The sequence below is a fragment of the Macaca nemestrina genome, chromosome 14, assembly GCF_043159975.1.
Source record: "Macaca nemestrina isolate mMacNem1 chromosome 14, mMacNem.hap1, whole genome shotgun sequence".
NCBI lineage: Eukaryota > Metazoa > Chordata > Mammalia > Primates > Cercopithecidae > Macaca > Macaca nemestrina.
Genome location: NC_092138.1, coordinates 66129759 through 66148659, shown reverse-complemented (window position 1 = coordinate 66148659; position 18901 = coordinate 66129759). Strand labels below are relative to the sequence as shown.

General features: G+C 48.0%; 1 long non-coding RNA gene across 1 annotated transcript; it reads right to left on the bottom strand.

Annotated features, from left to right (window-relative positions):
* Positions 1-3080: 3080 nt before the first annotated feature.
* Positions 3081-18497, bottom strand: LOC105485775 (uncharacterized). The gene is made up of 3 exons (XR_989787.3): positions 17439-18497; positions 15412-15835; positions 3081-3413 (listed from the first exon to the last, which is right to left on the bottom strand). It is a non-coding gene; the product is annotated as an uncharacterized lncRNA (long non-coding RNA).
* Between the last annotated feature and the right edge of the window lie 404 nt (positions 18498-18901).

The following is an 18901-nucleotide window of genomic DNA, read 5'->3' as shown; positions in this document are numbered from 1 at the left end:
GTGTGCCAGTTAGGAGGGCAACTTCTGGGTAGCCCCTGGGCAGTAACTTGGGCAAGTTACTTGGCCTCTCATGCTCTGTTTCCTCATCTTTAAAGCAAATAAGAGAAATAGCAGTGGTGTTCCTAGCTAATATCCATGCAGAGATTACTGGGCCTTTGGCACTGTTTTGAGTACCTAAAGTACATGAACTCATTCAATCCCTAAACCACACCAGCAGGTGATAGGGTGGCGTTTTCCTGTTCACCAAACATTTCCAGTTCTCTTCCAGGCATCTAGTAGGGTTGCATTTCCCCACTACCTTCGAGTTTAATGCGGTCGTGTAACTTGCCTTAGCCAATAAAATGTGAGCGGCAGCGCTGTCTGTCACTTCCTGGCAGAGGCCTTAAGAGTCAGGGAAGGCTCCCCTCTCTCTCCCTCTGTCATAGTGACTGTGCCCCAGGCTGACCATGACAATAGCACAGGCCAGTGCCCTTGGCTGATACAAGAAGGACATACAATGTGACTGAGACCACTTCAGGCCACTGACATCTAGGAGGTGCTCATTACCACAGCATAACATGACTGATTCTGACTGAGACTAATAGGGCCTCGAATTTATTATCTCTGTTTCATGGTGAGGAAACTGTAGTATCTATATCATGGATATGATTGATGTTACCACAATATTGGTCCATGTAAGCTGGAACATAATTAGCCCTTAGTAAATGTTAGCTATGTAAATATCCATATCCCAGATCGCTACAGACTTAGGCACAGATGTAAACACAGACATGACTCTGGGCCTGAAAACCTTTCCAGAGGATGGCTCAGGGCAGCCCAGGCCCTCACAGCCTGGAAGGAAGGCCAAGGTCTCCTCAAGCTCTTTGTGGTTCAGCTTGGCACATTTTTGCTGCTTCACCACAGGCCAGAGCTTGGGAATCGGCAGACCCCAGCAAATACCAACCCTTCCCTTGGTTCTTCTCGTCTGTTTCTGGCCATTGACCATGGCTTGCGAGTGCTCCCAGCTGCATGTGAACTGGCAGCCCTGGGGTTTCTTTCCTCCTGGGTTAGACTTCTGGCTATCAGTGGGTGACTGTCTGTTACCTCCAGCTCGCCTGCACCTGGCATAGTCTGGAAGAGCTGGAGACTGTGATAGCCAAAGGGGCAGGCACCCCTAGGCATCTCCCAGGCCCATGGTCTCTGATGCAGGCTCAAGTCACCTGCATCATGTCCTAATCATTCATAATTGACAAGGGGTGACATTACTGAGCATTACATTTGGATCATGGTTCCCAGTTTACAATGAAACATTTTCCTTTTTATATACTCAGTACTCACTAGGCTCTGGGCACTATACTAGGCTGAGGCTTCAGACTCCACCAACTCACAGTGTTAGTAGCAACACTACCAACGATGATAGCTAACTTTCAGAATGCTGGGTCCGTGCCAGGCCTACGCTGAGCAATCTACGTGCATTACCCTAGTTTATTCTCCCAAGAAGTATATGAGATATGGGATAGGAGTTATCACCATTTTACAGATGAATAACTGAGGCACAGAATGCTTGTAAAAACCAAAGACAGCTGGAAAGTGGTGGAGCCAGGATTCAAACCCAGGCTGATCTGACTCCACAGCCCTAGTTTCCCAATAGTAGTGACTGTAAATGGCTGAGGTGGAGAGAAGGAAGCTGGATCTTACGCACTCCTTACAACAGCCTTGTGACATAGACTTTCTTGTCCTCATGTTACAGACAGAGTTATAGAGATAAAAGAAGTTTGCACAGTCACACAGCAAGCAAGTGGAGAACAGGAGTCTTTCTCAAGCATGCATGTCCCTAAACCTCCTCTGTACAGGAAGTCACCAGCCATCAAACATGGAGACAGGTTGTAATGCAGAAGAACATCATAGACCAATAACACGTTTAATAGGGATACAAAGAGAGAGGAGCAGAAAGCACGGAGAAACTAACTCTGGGGTAATCAAGGAAGACTTCCCAATGGGGGCGGCATCTGAGTAAGGAGAGGAAAGAAGAGAATCCAGAAGGAAGGCATAAAGACTCTGTGGTATCGTACTGGGGGCCCAACACCTGATGGTGAAGGTAGTGTCAGGTCAGCACTGCCTGCACCTCTTCAAGGCTGCCATTCTAAGAGCCCCCTTGCCAAATGTCTCCTTTCCTTCTGCCTGGATACTCAGACGACTCCAATGGGAGGGGAAGTCTCGGCCACTCATATTCCCCATTCCCAGACCATTTGAAGAATGGCCAGGCTGGGGGAGGGGGATGGTGGTACCCTGCAAGACCTCAGGAGACACACCTGTAGGCGCACGGACAAATTTTCTAACCACATTCAATTTCCCCACCTGTCTTCTTGTGATTGTAATTCCAGCTCCATTTATTTTATACCCACCTGTCCCCATGTGGAAGGAAATTGGGCAGGAGTAAGAAGGGAATAAAATAATAGGAACTTTTTAGTCTGGAGCAGTCATTAAATGCTCTTTTTGCCCATCAGACTGGTATTTAAATGGAGGAGGGGTCCGGGGTGGGCAGAGGGCATTGTTAACAACTGCCTCAGTGTGGCAGCAGGAGACAGGAACAATAGACTTGGAGAATGTTTCCCAGATTGTGCTGAAGCGATGGAAAACAATGGGTCCCCAAATGGAAGTAACAGTGCACAGACCCCTCCATGGGTCCTGCAGACAGCAGCAGAAACTCTGCCTTGCTCCCTTTCTAACAGGACTGAATTAATTCAGGGACTGTGCGAGCCTTGTACTCCCATTTCGATTACAGGCAGACCTAGTTTTTGCAGAACTCATTAACTAGCAGGTCTTTGGGGATCCGGGCTTCCAAGCCTTGCTGGACAGGCCCCAGGAGCCAGCTTCTGAGGAATCCAGGAGCCTGGATGTGGGCAAGGCCTGTGCAAAGGGGCAGACCTCAGAGGGCAGCATTGGCTGTTCTGAGTCTGAGGGAGGTGAGTGTGTGGAGGAGGCAGGAGGGGCCTGAACAGATGACTTCTTGCAGCCACACCAAGCCAGGGCAATGGAGGGACTTGGTGGCAGGGTAGTCCAACATTGATGACTGGGTTTCTGAATTTCCCGTGAAAAGTCATTCTCCAGTAGCAACTTAGCTCATCAGCCCAAGGCCAAGAGGGCACTGAAATCTGAAAGGGAGACCCATGGATGTGTTCGAATGCTGCTGGTCTCAAAGTTCAGCTCCAGGGCCCCCTCCTCTAAAGAGCCTCTGTGACACCCCTGCTGGCCAGGATCTCCCCTCTCCTCTGTTTCTGACCCCATCCCAAGGTGGCACGCCCTTTACACTGTGTAGCCGGCATTCCCAGCTATTTCACATCTCCCTGCTGAGCCGTAGGTTCCCACAGGGAGGCTTCTTGCACACTTCGCATTCCCAGCTTCAGCAGGCTCCATGTTTACTTGCTGAACACCTGAATGGATAAATGAATGAAAAGTGACCGTAGGAAAAAAAAAATCAAAAAGATACAATATTTCACACAAATCTTCCCAACAGCCTCATACTGGGAGGCAAGTGGAGATACCCCAGCTGAGTGGTGGTACATGTCCACATTCTAGACAGGGCTCCAGAACCACGCAGGGGCAGGCTCCTCATGGGAGCAGCAGAGCACAACAGTTAACCCAGACTCTGCAGCCTGACTGTTTAATTCATTTCCTAACTCGGAACTTAACAGTTCTGTGACTTTAGCCAAGTTATCTGTCCAAATTACGTATGCCTTAGTTGCCCCATCTGTAAAGTGAGGGTGATTAAATAGTTACCTCGTAGGCTGTTATTTGTAAAGTGCTTAAAGTGGTGCTTGGCACAACATAATGAGCCAATATCCCTCTCCTCTCCTTTTGGACCCGCTCAAAGTCTGCTGCTTTTCTGTGTTTCATCCCCCGCCACCCCCCACGTTCCTGCCACAGACACCTGGCCTCTCTCACCTCAGAAACCAAGCTGCACTGGGTCACCGGGGGCCCCTGGTGGCCAAGGTGTGGAACTGTCCTACCATTGTTTCTTCACCACTTCTGTCCTTATTTAATCCCATAGGAGAATGCTGAATATACCAAGTACCCCTTCTCCTTGCCTCTTACTGCTCACAACCCAGTGTACGCTCCACAAGTGGCCCTTCATACATAGACACACAACCTCTGTAGCTTGTGTCCAGCTACCTTCCACTGAACTTCCTTCTTTGTCTCTGTTATTTTTCCTCCTCCCATCCTACTCCATTTTGTTACACCTGAGAGGCTGAAGTCTGTTTGGGCTGATAAGCATACTAGTAATGCTATGCTGCACTGTTCACAAGTCCACAAATGGCTATTTACATTTAAATTTCAATTCCCTAACATTTAGATAAATTCACTAAAATTAAATAAAATTAAAAATTCAGTTCCTTTGTTGTATCACCCACATTTCAAATGCTGAATAGCCACATGTGGTTAGTGGTGACACAGTGCAGATATAAACAGTTTTATCATTTCAGGGAGTTCTATTGGACAACAGTGCTCTACATTCCTCTAAATAAGAGAGAAATGCAATTTTCAGCTTCTGAAAGGAAAACACATAATAAAGAACCAGTTATTTCCTTATCTCTCTATATATGTTCAATACAGATACATACATGCCTCTGTGTGTGTGTGTGTGTACGTGGAGAGAGAGACAGAGAGAGTTTTCATGCATTACAACCACGAACCCCTTTTGAAAGTATTTGGAAGCCCTTGGAACTTCATAAAGGTGTCTATCACCTCTCATCTAATTCAACCTGCTTTTTCTAGAGCATCAATATTCAAGATAAACAACAACAAACTCTTTCTTCCTCCCTTCCTTCCTTCCTTCTTTCCTTCTTTCTTTTTTGAGACAGAGTCTTGCTCTGTTGCCCAGGCTGTAGTGCAGAGGTGCAATCATAGCTCGTTGCTGCCTCAATCTACCAGGTTCAAGTGATTCTCCCATCTCCCTCCTGAGTAGCTGAGACTACAGGCGTGCACCACCACGCCTAATTTTATTTTTATTTTTAGTAGATATGGCTATGTTGCCCAGGCTGTTCTCAAACTCCTGAGCTCAAGCAATCCTCCTGCCTCGGCCTCCCAAAGTGTTGGGATTACAGGTGTGAGCCACCCATGCCTGGCCAACAACCTATTTCTTATACAGCTTCATAGACTTAGAATTTTGTTTCCTCAATGGTAGTGTAGCTACTATGTCAGTTCAGTTGTAATCCAGCCACTAAATAGCTGTGTGATTTTGATTACCTTCCTTACTCTCCTGGACCTGCCATCAAAGGGATGATTACAGGGGATTACTGAGTCCCCTTTTAGCTCTAAGACAAGTTTTGCTTCTAGAGTTGTTTTTTTCATCTCATGAATGTAGAGAAGCTTGTATTAAATGGCCATTAGGGTCCACAAAGAATTGATTACATAGCCTTTGTGGGCTGGTGTGGGAACCAACTGACCATTTCACATCTATTTCTATAGGAACATACACTCCGAGGTCCAGACACTGGCCATGTCTCCGTTGGGGCAGTCAGCACCTAGAGCTCAGTGCTCTAAGCCCAGGAACCTGTGGCAGCTGATAATGATGACTAAAGCCTTGGCCTGGAGGCCGGGGGGCAGTGAGTAATGCCTACTGTCATTCCTTCTTCCAACACAGACACAAAATATGCTTTAAGATTGCCTGATTAGCACTAGAAAGAAAAGGTGCCACGTAGACTTTGTTAGACAAAGACAAGTGTTCCTGCATGTATTCAGCTGTTCATGGTATGTTAATGTTAATCCCATTGACAATGGCAAGAATAGGCCTAGGCTGCTATGCCCTTCCTCTGGGTAATCAAGCCTTCAAGGCAGATAGCGTGAGTGTCCACACTATATGCGACAGCCCAGGAGAAGGACGCCTTTCCTCCCGGAGAAGCCCATCATTTTCGCTCCACCCTTTCTTGGAAAAGCAGCTTGGAAGGGGACTGCTCTACAGTGTGTGGGGCCTGACACACCCCTGCTCTCAGCTGATTGGGTCAGAGGCAGAATCTACCTAAGCCGACCTCATCAGACTGTTTCCTCTGAAAATCTGGAATCAGGGCACTCCGACACTGGCCAGTGAGCCACAGGGAATGGCGTAGGAAGGCGTTGGAAGTTTGAGGGCTGAAGCTACCATTTTGTGGAGGCCTCGATGGGCCTTGCGCAAGCAGATGATGAGCAGAAAAGCCAGATCTGAGAGCAGTAGAATGAAATGGGAGCTCAGACAGAAGCAAAATGAGAAACCAGGCACCCAATAATGGACAGTGGCAATGTGGAAAGGGGAGATATCCAAAGTCCAGTTCCTAAGAGGCCTATCTGTACCTTTGGTGACTGGGTGCCACAGGAGTCCCCAGTGCCTTCATAGCTCCTACCCTTTTTTTAAACCTGAGCTCCCAGTGGGCTTCTTGCCTTGAAATGATTCCTGCCCAGGCTCTCAGAGTCTCAAAACAAGAGCTATGACCAAATGAATGGATTTTGCTTGTCTTTGCCTTTCTGCTTCCAGGGTTAATTTTTGTTTTTGTTGTTGTTTTTTGTTTTGAGATGGAGTCTAACTCTGTCGCCCACACTAGAGTGCAGTGGCATGATCTTGGCTCACTGCAACCTCCGCCTCCCAGGTTCAAACGATTTTCTCGGCGCAGCCTCCCAAATAGCTAGGATCACAGGCGCCTGCCACCACGCCTGGCTAATTTTTATATTTTTAGTAGAGATAAGGTTTTGCCATGTTGGCCAGGCTGGTCTTGAACTCCTGACCTCAAGAGATCTGCCTGCCTCGGCCTTCCAAAGTGCTGGGATTACAGGCAAGAAGCACCACGCCTGGCCAGGGTTAATTTTTTTAAACACTGTTTGATCATGGCCTGAGGTCCCCAAATGAGTAAACTAGATGTGTAGAGAAAGACTCAAGGGTGGGTTAGCAAGCATTTTGGGGTAGCTCTCATGTGCCAGGCCTAAGTAAAGGACAGAGGGGTGCCCTTCTGCTTCCATTTCCAAATCTTAGCCTGGCTCCAGGGCTCTGCTCAGTGCTGCTGCTTCCTTAGGCCTTCCCAGATCTACACACACATTCACACACCCCCCAGCCAGAGCAAGGCTTGCTGTCTCCCAACTCCCAGGGGATAGTCTTGGCACCTCCATTTGGCCATTCCTACTTTCTGCCTTGTGTGACAGTTCTGTGCATCTGGTCCCATCCCTTACTAGCATGTGAGGTCCTTGGGGACAGAAGCTGGCTCCTGCTCACCTAACCAGTTCGGCTGGATTGCCTGATATTTAGACCATATGTTTGGTTTTGATGCATCTAGCCCCACAGGTGTTCACACAAAGCCACAGCATCAAAACCAAGTCTACGGAATGCTCTGCAGTATGACTGGGCACAACTCTCTGTTTTTGTAAAGGAGGACACTGAGGCTGAGAGAAGTCACTGAGAGATGCACCTGGACTTTCTGCGTTCCTGATACAGCTAATCTCACTTCTCCGAGAAGCCATCTCAGACACTGTCCGTTGACATAAACATCTCCCACCTCCCAGCCTAGCTCTGTGGGATGTTATTTCACGTACTGATGGGCAAGGGAGGCATCCCAGATAAAGAAGTAAGAAGAAGCCCCAGTTCTTCACTAGTGAAACTGGTGGATTTCCCTAGTTTGACAGATCTGCTCACTGAAATGATTGATGGGACATAATCACTGTTTGTGGCTTTTTGGGCCTTTAATGTAGGGAATGCAAGCATTTGTCCCTACGCACTTTCTCATGTCATTAAACAGCTAAGGGGCAGTTCAACATGACCTCCAAAAGGATGGATTCTTCTTGGCCAGCTCTTTAAGCTTATGCTTTTCTAATTAAGAAAATTACACATGGCTGGCACAGTGGCTCACACCTGTAATCCCAGCACTTTGGGATGCCGAGGTGGGTGGATCACCTGAGGTTGGGAGTTCAAGACCAGCCTGACCAACATGGAGAAACCGCGTCTCTACTGAAAATACAAAATTAGCAGAGCGTGGTGGGGCATGCCTGTAATCTCAGCTACTCGGGAGGCTGAGGCAAGAGAATCACTTGAACCTGGGAGGCAGAGGTTGCAGTGGGCCGAGATCACACCATTACACTCCAGCCTGGGCAACAAGAGCAAAACTCCATCTAAAAAAAAGAAAGAAAACACGCACAATTATCAAATGTTCATCACCAAATATGAAAAACTGTCGTAATAGGGACCAGATTAACTTCTGATACCTACAGCATAAGTAACATGTAAACTAAACCAGTAACACAAAAACACTAAATGTTGATTAAATTTTGGTTCTGTCTTCTGGATCAGGGATGATAAATAGGTTTCCTCTCAGTTGCCAGTGGTCATTGTTTGGTGGCAGTTACTTACAGCATGTGTTAAGAAGGATCCTAAGGGAGGTCCAGAGTAAGGTGCTGATGGATGACTTGGATTTCACAGAGTAGAAATTGGGATATTGAGAAAGGTCATTTTAGCAAAGGCTCAGCCACATGGCCCATCCATGGAGACATCCACACCAAGCACCCTGGGAGCCCTTGGTTCCTGACCCAAAAAAGACCATAAGCCTGAGGGTTAGGGTGCAGTCCCACAAGCAGCCGCTGGGAAATTTTAGTGAGAGTACGCCTGGAGGGCAGTGGTGGCCCCCTGTGGTTCCCTGTCAGCTGTGATGGCAGGGAACACTGAGCAGAGTCAGCTGCAATGCAGTTCTGCAAGGTCACTGTGACCCCCTCCTGCCAGGGGCTCACTCTCTTCACCCAGGAGGGACAAGACTGTGCCTGCTTCATCAAGAAACTCAATGTTCATTAAGGCTGTGATTCCCAGCCTTGCAGGCAGTGCCAACGTGGTAGTCCCTTAAGCCCTTCACACGTCTGTCTATCCATCCTAGAGACTATCTAGATCCCAAGACCAGAGAAAGCCCAGGGACGTGCCACTGCAGCCCAGACCCCAGGAGGCTCACAAAACAGGGCTTAGACCTTGCCTTTGGCCTGTAGTCCCATTCATTCCCCTTCTCATCTCCCACTACTCTCTCACCTTTAGGGGGACGTTTGACTCCAGCATTTGAATAAAATAAAAACTGACAGTGTAGAGCCAGGTTCAGGGCTGAGCTACAAAGGATTCACACAATTATCTTTGTCAGAATTCATTTTGTCAATGCCCCTCTCCTCCTCAGGTTGCACACTACTAATATCTTTGGGAAGTTTGAAGAGACTGAGAATAAAGTGAGGGAAATGCCAGCAACCTCTCCAGGGGGAAGTGGCTCCAGAGTGGAACAAACTCCAGAGTGGCACAAGAGGGAACAAAGGCAGTGTGAAGGCAGAGCAGTGATGAGAGAAAAGCCCTCAGGGAGAAGAGCCACAGAAAGTCCCTGAATCACAGTGGGGAAGGACCTTAGAGGCATCTGCTCAACCCCTGCCCTGATGTGAGACCCCACACTCAGTCCTGCAATTCAAGGACAGCGGCCCATCAGAGTTCAGACCACTTCAGCACGTGGTGGGTGTGGGCAGCCCCTACGATGTTCCTTCAGAGTCTGGCCTAAGACTTCTTAGAGAGACCATAGGTCCAAGCCTAGAACAGCCCAGGAAAGGGCAGCCCCATGTCTGAGTCAGCCACACACAGGTTATCCCAACCATTCCCCCATATCCTTCCCACAAGTGAGCGCATGTGTACACACATACACCCTCCACCAGTGGAGAATCTAGATGCTAACTATTCCTAAACCAGTGCATCCAGCTCGTATTTCTGCCCTGCACTCCAGGCCTGGGTGTCCAAGTCAATGGGCCATGCCTCCTTGAATGGCTAATGAGCATCCCAAACTTAGCACCTGATCTTCTCCCCCAACCTCCTCTATACCTAGGCTTCCTCATCCCAGCTAACCACAACTCTGTCCTTTGAGTTTCTTGCACTGAAATCCTCAGAATCATTCTTACTTCCTCTATTTCAACCAAACCCCACATCAGATCTGTCAGCAAGTCCCATCAGCTCTGCGTTTTTCAAGGTAAGTCCAAAGTCTGACCACTTCTCACACCTCCCCTGCCTCCACCCTGGTCCAGCCCCCACCCTCTCTCATCCGCATCACGTGCCACTGGCTCACAGCAACCTGGGTGAGTCTGTGAAAGTATCAGTCCAGTTACGCCACTCTTCTCAAGACCCCCAGTGTCTTCCCGTGTCACTCAGAGTAGCAACAGGGCACTCATATTGGTCTACAAGGCTATGCTGGATGCCATGACATACCCTTTAGACTCCTCTTCAGGGATATAGAACTTATCCTCCCAGATGTTGGGAGTGGCACCAACCACCAGCCCACAGCCATCATCTCCTCAGGCACTGCCTCAACTAAAAGTCACGCCCCCTCTTCCAGGCAACCTGCACCCAGTGCCTGATCAACACAGGAGTATAAGGCCTGGTCATCTCACCCCAACTTAGGACACCTGTGGAAGGTGAGCCTGTCTTCAGACCTCCGTGCGGGGTTGGCTGAGGCCCCCCTTGAGACTGTATCACAGCTCAGCTTCCTCCTCTGCCTTGTCTGTTTCTCTTCCTTCTCCTTTCCTTTTTCTTTCCCTTGCACCTTCCCTTTCCTTCCCTTCCCTTCCATAGGTGTTGATCCCAAGAGAACTCCCTAATAAACCTTCTGCCCACTAATCTTCATCTCAGAGTCTACTTCCTGGGGAATGAAACCTGTGACAAAGACCCCACGTGGCCTGTCCCTCTTTCCCCTCTCTCACCTCGGCTTCCACCACTCCCCCCGCCCCCTACTTGCTCTGCTCCAGCCACACTGGCCTCATTGCTGTTCCTTAGTGTGACAGGTATGCTCCAGCCTCAGGGCCTTTGCCTGTGCTCCCCCTCTGCCTGGGAGCTCTCCCCACATGTCTCCACATGGCTCACGCCTCATCTCTTTCATGTCTTTACTCAGATATCAACTTCTCAGGGAGGCCTTCCTTGGCCATCCCATCTACAACTGCAATAGCCCTAACACTTCTATCCCCTTCCCTATTTAGTTTTCTTCTTAGCCATCACCACCAGATGCATATACTGTGCTTTGTTCATTGTCTCCCCCAGTAGAGTGTAAGCTCCATGAGGGCAGGAATCTTTGCCTTTTGTTCAATGTGGTGTCCCCAGTAACTAGAATAGTGCGTGACACATAATAGGTGCTCATTAGATATATGTTGAATAAATGAATTAGATTCAATGTTGTGAAATCCATCCTTTCAGTCATCCACCCATTGATCCATCTCTCCATTCTTCAAGCAGGTACTGAGCATCTTCTCTGGACACACCAGGCTAGGTATTGTGGGAAACTCACACACACACACACACACACACACAAAAACCCCACAACCCTCTCTGTTAATGGTTTCATGGTCCAGGAAGAACAGGAACAGTACGAGGCTGAAAGGACTCAGAGGAGCAGAAGATCCTGCCACCTGGGAAATGAACCATGGGAGCCTTCCTAAAAGAGAACACGGGAGGACAGGGAGAATTTAGAAAGGGGGACATGGAGGGAGGACACCCAAGCCAAGGGAAGGATAGGATCAAAGGTGTGGATTTAAGTGTTTCGGAGGAGGACAGCTCAAAGGGCACAGAGCTTTGGAAAACACTGGGAAGGACTCCTGGGACGGTTAGTGAGGACAGCAGATGAAGACATCAAACCTTTTACCTTTATCAGACAAATGGGGAACCCATAAAGTTATCCGTGGAAAGGACTAATATGGTTACAAATACTCTACTTTACAGGCAGACAGGGCAGTCATCGAAGGTGGCAGAGAAGTAACATCAGAAGTTGGGCTGCAGGGTCCAGAGAGCTGGCTCCAGTCCAGTGTCATCACCAACTGTGCCAGTGACATTTGGTGATACCAAACCACATTTCCTCCTTTTTGGCCCACTGGTACCTGTCTCGGTACCCCAGAGTCACGGAGCTGCAGGGACCTCAGAGGTCATCTAGTCCAGGTTTCTAAACACCAGGCTGGGAAATCAATTTACTGAGCTGTGAGTGTTTTTAAAATGAAATAGAAGAGAAAGGACTATGTCAGAGAACATACTTATAGTCAAGGTAAATTGCTTCGTGAAACTTTTGTTTCAGTTGTGTGTGTGTGTGTGTGTGTGTGTGTGTGTGTGTTGGTTTATAATATAAATCCATTTCTGTGGGTCACAGTAATAAATGTTTGAAAGCCACTGATTTAGTCCACTCCTTTTCCACTGTGTGAATTGCCTTTACAGAATTCTCAGTAAACTAGATGGCTGCTCTTGCCTGCCTCCAGGAGGAGGATGTGGACCACCTCCCAAGGCAAAGCCCCTTCTTTGTTGGCTGCTCTGTGCCTACAAAGTATTTCCTCACACTGAACTCAAATCTACCTCTTGTCCTTCTTCCCCTTGGTCTTCTCTAGCTCTCTGAATATCTCCCCCAATAAATTCAATCCCATTTCAGATGATCGCATTAACAGAATTGAAGACAACTCTGCAGGACTCGTGACCACGTTCTTTCAAGGCTTCAGAGCTCATCTAGTTCTATTGCCTGCCAGCACTCCTTCTCCAGGAAGCAAGACCTGAGTTTTTATTCTAGGCAACCACCTCAACTCCACTCACAATCAACATGGCTTGAGTGGGACTGACCCCAGCACCTGCTCCAGGGATGGCCAATGGGAGCACCATGGACACAGGGACAGGCTCCAGAGTGGACACATGATCCAAGCTGAGCCAATGAAAGACAGTCAGGGGCTTTCACTGAAACTATTAGAAAAGATGGTAGGCTGCTAAGATGGTAGACTGTAATAAGCCCAGAACTGCAATGAACATCTTTACCAAAGCCTAGGGCAAATCTGCTATTAAATGAAAGCCAATGAAGAGAAAAGTAAAGAAAGAGGACAAAGAAAAAGAGAGAGAGAAGAAGAGATGTTGAAGTCCCAATCCTCAGTACCTGGAAATTGGATCTTTATAGACATAATTAAGTTAAAATGAGGTCATTAGAGTAATCCCTAATCCAACATGACTGCCTTCATTATAAAACCGAGAAATTTGGACACAGAGACAGACACGGGAAGATGGGGTGGAGACACAAGGAAAATACCACGTAAAGACAGAGATTGCATGGTGCACCTGTACGTCAAGCATGCCAAAGAATTCTGGCAAACCACCAGAAGCCAAGAGGAGGCAAGGATCGATCCCTACAAATTCCAGAGGGAGCGTGGCCCTGCCAGCACCTTGATTTCAGACTTCCAGCTCCAGAACTGTATGAGACAATACATTCTGTTGTTCCAAGCCCCCCAGTTCATGGCACTTTGTTATAGAGGCCTAGGAAACATGTCCAGTTGCTTACACTCAGCTAGTACCTGCTGTGTGCACCACACTAATCTAAGAACATTACAAATATTCACTCACCTAATAGCCACAGTAGCCCTAGAAGGTGATGCTACTTTTATCCCCATTTTCTAAGCCAGAAAACTGAGGCACAAAGATGTTAAGTCGCTCACCCAAGGTCACAGAGCTCGTAAGAGGTGGGGCCAGGCTCCAAGTCCAGGCAGTGCTGAGTACTAGACAATACTGTCTCTCAAGAGACTGGGGTGTCCTGATGATGCTGGTAAGGCCCTAGAACTCACGGGTCCAACGTCAGTGATGGAGTCAATAGATATTCATTTTTGCTTCTGTTTTGGGGGTTCAGGGGTTTTATTTTGGTTTTGGTTTTTGATTTTTTTTTTTGAGACAGGCTCTCACTCTGTCACTCAGGCTGGAGTACAGTGGCGTGACCATGGCTCTGCATCCTCCACCTCCCAGACTCAAGTGATCCTCCAGCCTCAGCCTCCCAAGTAGCTGGGACCACAGGCACCCACCACCACATCTGGCTAATTTTTGTATATTTTGTACAGATTGGGTCTCACTGTGTTGCACAGGTGGGTCTCAAACTCCTGACCACAAGTGATGCACCCACCTTGGCCTCCCAAAGTGCTGGGATTACAGGTGTGAGCCACCACCCCACCCCACCCCGTGGGCATCCCAGCTCTGCGGACCTTGCTGTACAGCGTATGTCTCGGGCTCTTCGTCATCCCACCCTCCCCTGGGTGCACTACCATTTGAGGATGTCCTTTAATTCTTGCCTTGTAACAAAGTTTCTTAAAAATGACACATGGGCTCTCTGGATAGTCCTCGGGGATCCCAAAGCAGAAAGTGGCTGGAAGGGGCAGCAGGGAGCCTGAAGGGAGTTTCCTGAAAAATTCATCAGAGAAAATCTCTCTCCCAAGTTTGAAGCAGAGAGAATTAAAGGAAAGAGGAATGACAACAAACATACGAGAAGTTCGTGTGTGACCTTAGGGAACTGGGCATCAACCAAGGCTTGGGGATTGACTGGGAGAGACGGAAGGAGGAAAGACGGTGAGGAGGAGACCTCGTCGATGTCTTCCTCCACTGTGTGCTCTCCAGGCCCTGTCAACCATTTCTCTCCAAGCATCTCCCCAATCTGGCCCTTTATCTCCTATAAGAAATCTCAGGGCTGACCAAGTCCCACAAAAAGACAGTTCTAGTGCTCAAAGGGGAGGGAGATTTCCTGATGAGTAGACTTTTTCAGGCTGGAGCACCATGATTTTGTGCAAGAACACAAAATCGCATTCTGTAAAACCCAGAGGGCTGGAGAAGAGGCACAGGGAACTTGCCATCAGCTCCCAACCCCCAGGCTCTGGAGGCGGCCCGTTTCAGGCCAAAAGATAAAAGTGCGATTGATAAATAATGGGTGGTAAATGTTTAAAATTCAGGATCCCATACTGTCAGGATGCAACATGTTGAAGGAGGATTTGGAGAATTTCAGAGGCCTCTGATGGGAGGCAGTTTGGTGACACGGGCTGGCCTTAGTGTTGATGAGAGACAGGGTGAATGTATGACAAAGAGGCAGGAGATTGGGAGGGGAGACAGAAAACAGAAGCAATGGGGTGATGGGAAGAGAGGACAGGAGAGAAAACAGAAAGTGGAAGAGAAAGATAAGACATGGAGGGCTGGGATGGAACAGCTCCCAGGGCAGTGGGGGAGGGTGGGACTGCCCACCATGTATGGAGGCAGAGATGCCCAGACCAGAGAGGGGGCCCATCCGGCTGCATCATGGGGCATATAATGGGACACCCTGGGCCTGTAGGAATAGCAGAGGGGACCAGGAGGCCGACAGATGCCACTAATAAATGACTTGATAACCCTCATTAAACAGAACTTCACAAATAGCTTGATTTGAATTTCCAATACTTGATAGATTTCAAACCCAGAACAATTATTTCTGATGTAAAGAATCAATACACAGTTTCCCGAACTGAATCCTAAGGAAACGGAAACACTTCTAACAGGGTTGCTAGGATTAAAACTCCTTCAAATGCCAAATAGACACTGACTTATCTCTTTTTAAATAACTTTTTTGTAAGGCAAAGGTTAGCATTGTAAGGAAAGGCAGGATGAAAATTAATCTCACGTACTGTGACCTCCTCAGGCTGGGTTTGAATTACATTTCCACATGGCCTGTGAAGATCTTTCATGTCTCTCGCTCCATTAGTTGGTGTACTTAGCAAAGGTCGGGTAATGAACAGGCGTACTTTTCTAGCCCAGAACAAGATCCTGGCACACAGCCTTTTCCTGCCTTCCCTGGTGTGTTGGAGGTCACCGGTGTGGGCGTGAGTCATCTCTGCACGCTCCTCATCCCGAAGGTGCCTGCGGATGATGGACATTAACTACCATTGTCGCCACAGTTCTGGGATGGCACAGGTCTCACACGCTTCCCCAGTGCTCTGGGGGCCGGAGAGAATTTAGTGGAAATCCTCAAGTGTGTCTGTTTGAATTTTCCGCAGGGGAAATTCACGTGTGCCTTTCAGGGAACAGCTTCGTTTCAAGCAGCTCTGCCAGCTGAAGTCAAAAGAGGGAGAAGGAAGCAGAGGAGGACAAAGAAGAAAAAATGGTGAGAGAAGCCAGTGGAATAAGAAAGCTTCCCATCCCCAGACACTCAGAGCTTTCTGTCTGCTGGTCTCATCTGTGGTTCACATTCATGTGGGTCCCTGAGCTTCATGGTCCACTTTGCCCCATTTCTTTGCCTTCAGAGTAGGATCTGAATTCACCCCTTTCATAAGATGGCATTAGCTGAAAGAATGGGCAGAGCTTGCGTTGGGTAATAACATGTGCTCTTATTCTTCTTCAGCAACGGAACCTCCCTGTTCCGGGGACATAGAGGGATGAACCAGGTCTGGCCTTGCCCCCGGGGAACTTACAACTGAGGGAAGGCAGACGTGTAAGTCATCGGCTAGCACCCACAGGCATTGGGGATGCGGACCATGCCTCTCCCTCCACACGCCTCCTGAGAGAACACAGCCCAGGTTTCCTGTGGGCAGAGAAGAATGTTCAACCTGTTTATGGAAGGGAATTCAACTTCTCTGTCCTGCTTTTCCTCCCTCTGCTGCTTCTATTTTAGAAGTCACCCAGCCATCTGTTGGGTTATGCTTCCTCCAGTCTCTTTCCCCAGTAGTTTGGAAGCTACACATTCTATTCCTGGTTGTTTAGTGCTGACTCTTTGAACATTTAAGCACATACTGAATGTTATACTTTTCAAAGACTGAAGAGAATGGGAATCTTTCCTATCGTGCTCCTTTCATTCCCTACACCCCAAACTTCTTTCCTAGGAGGGTCACCTGTCTTCAAACATACACAAAAAGCAGCTGTTTTTTTTTTAGATTATACTTGTGTAAAGGAGTAAGGAAGGTATGGATGAGAACCAAGAAGACTGCCGGGGGAAAAGCAAGGAGGAGGTTACTGAGCCCAAGGACAGGAAATGAATTGTGGCTAGAGGAGTGTTGGGGAGCAATCGGAAAAACCCAGGCACAGTCTAAATGTCCAGGGGGCCAGACACCTTGCTGACCAGCCACCCAATCTTCAGGTCCCCTGCTCTCTGAGCCCTGGCCACCTGCAGCCCAGTGACTGAGTGAGGAGGAGCTTTCTTCAGGGTACCTCCCCACTGTGCCAGAGGGGTCCCTGCATGCAGTGAGGAGGGGCTCTGTGCTGTTCTTTGGGATCAAAGCTAGCACCCCAGAACAGCCAGGGCTGGAATGGTGGGGTTGACATCAAAGATCCTCAGCTCTCTCCTCTCCATCCTCTGCCTCTCCTTTTTACTGGGCTAAGAATCTGCCAGTGGCAAGTCCTCCCAAGGGGAAGAGAAACCGTGAGATGGGATGTGAAATCAGACAACATTCAGAACCAGAGCCCGCAGCCATGGCAGATCCTCACCTCCCAAAGAACCTTTCGGAGGATCTACCCAAGTTTCCTCCCACCTTGCCAGCCTGTCTACTTATAATTATTATTTTTCCGGAACCAGCTATCAAAATGGATATAGAATATTCCTCATTCTGTACCCAGGACCTAGAGTGACCTTTTGAAAATGTAAATTGGATCATATCCCTTCCCTGTGTAAAGTCCTTTGACTGCTTCCCATCTCCCTTAAAAGAAAATCCAAAGTGCTTACCGTGCCCTGCAGGGCTCTGTGTGGCCTGGCCGCTGTCTGCTTCTCCCACTGGATGGCGTACTGTTCTTGCCTGTTCTTGCCTTGTTCATCCCGCTCCAGCCCTGCATGGCAGCCTCTCTGTTCCTTGGAACTGCTGGTCTGGTTCCCAGCTCACTCCCTCTGCACAAGAAGGTCCCTCCGCCAAGAACACTGTCTCTCTTCTTCTCTTGTCCTAGCTCACTCCTTCTCATCCATCAAATCTCAACCTCAATGTCGCCCCCTCGGAGAAGCCTTCTCCAACCCCCCTTTTGAAATTAAGCACCGCCACCCTATATATTTTCTTTACATGGCACTGTCTTTCTTTGCAGCACTTGCCTCAGTGCGTGATTACTTTTCCACGCACATGGCTTCCTTGTTTATTATCACTCTTGTCCTACCAGGCTGCAAGTTCCACTGAAAAGGGCCCTACTTCTTCCAGCATCTAGAACACGGCCCTGTACACAAAGGCTACTCAGTCACTATTTGTTAAGCGAATGAATGAATTTATTAAATAAACGTTTAGTGAGCATTGCAAGGTTGTGGTGAAGATCAAGTGAGATAAATGATTATCACCATAAGCAGCCTCATTACTATTTGTACCTGCAATAAACTTGCAGACAATCTCATGGGCCAACCACTAGCCCATTTTGGGATACTTCCAGCACCATCCGAACAATAGCCACCATGGAAAAGGTTGGGTTCCGCCACACTTTGTACAACAAGAAGCATGTACACTCTGATCATTTGGATTAATCTCCGGACTTAGGTTTGATCTATTTTTGTCAAGCAAGCAAATATATATTGATATTTGCAAAGAGCCTCATGCATGTGGTGCCCACTAAAATATGGCTGCATTTTCCATAGTAATTGTCTCTAGAAGCTCATTCCCAGCTGCGCTGGCTCATTTAGCTAATCTGCAGTAAGTACAGTATTGATCCAAGCAGCAAGGGAGGAGCACATTAACCCGGCCCAAGGAAGGGTGATTACTTTGGCTGCACGGTCACTTCACAGACTTGGCTGAGGTCTAAAAGCCATACTGAAATATCCTGGAAGTCAGCCCCCTACCCTCACCTCCCCACCTCCCCTCCTGAGCAACACGCACATTTGCACAGGCAGGGGATCTGAGCTGGTCACAAGGAGAGTGGCAGTGTGACAGCAGCATCTCAAGGAGACATTATCCCTCCCAGGAAAGGCTCTTGTCATTCATTCCTTCATTCATTCATAAGAGATGATATGTTACAAATGTGATAATGCCCAGCACTCACTAAGATGAATCAATATTGATATTCTCATATGCTGCTTATGGAAATGGAAATCAGTAAAATTATTTGAAAAGCCAATTTAACAGAATGTATCAAAATGTTTCTATGATTTGACCCCATAATTCTACTTCTCTGAATATATTCTTAGTAAATAGTCAGGGATGTGCAATATTGCTTATAATA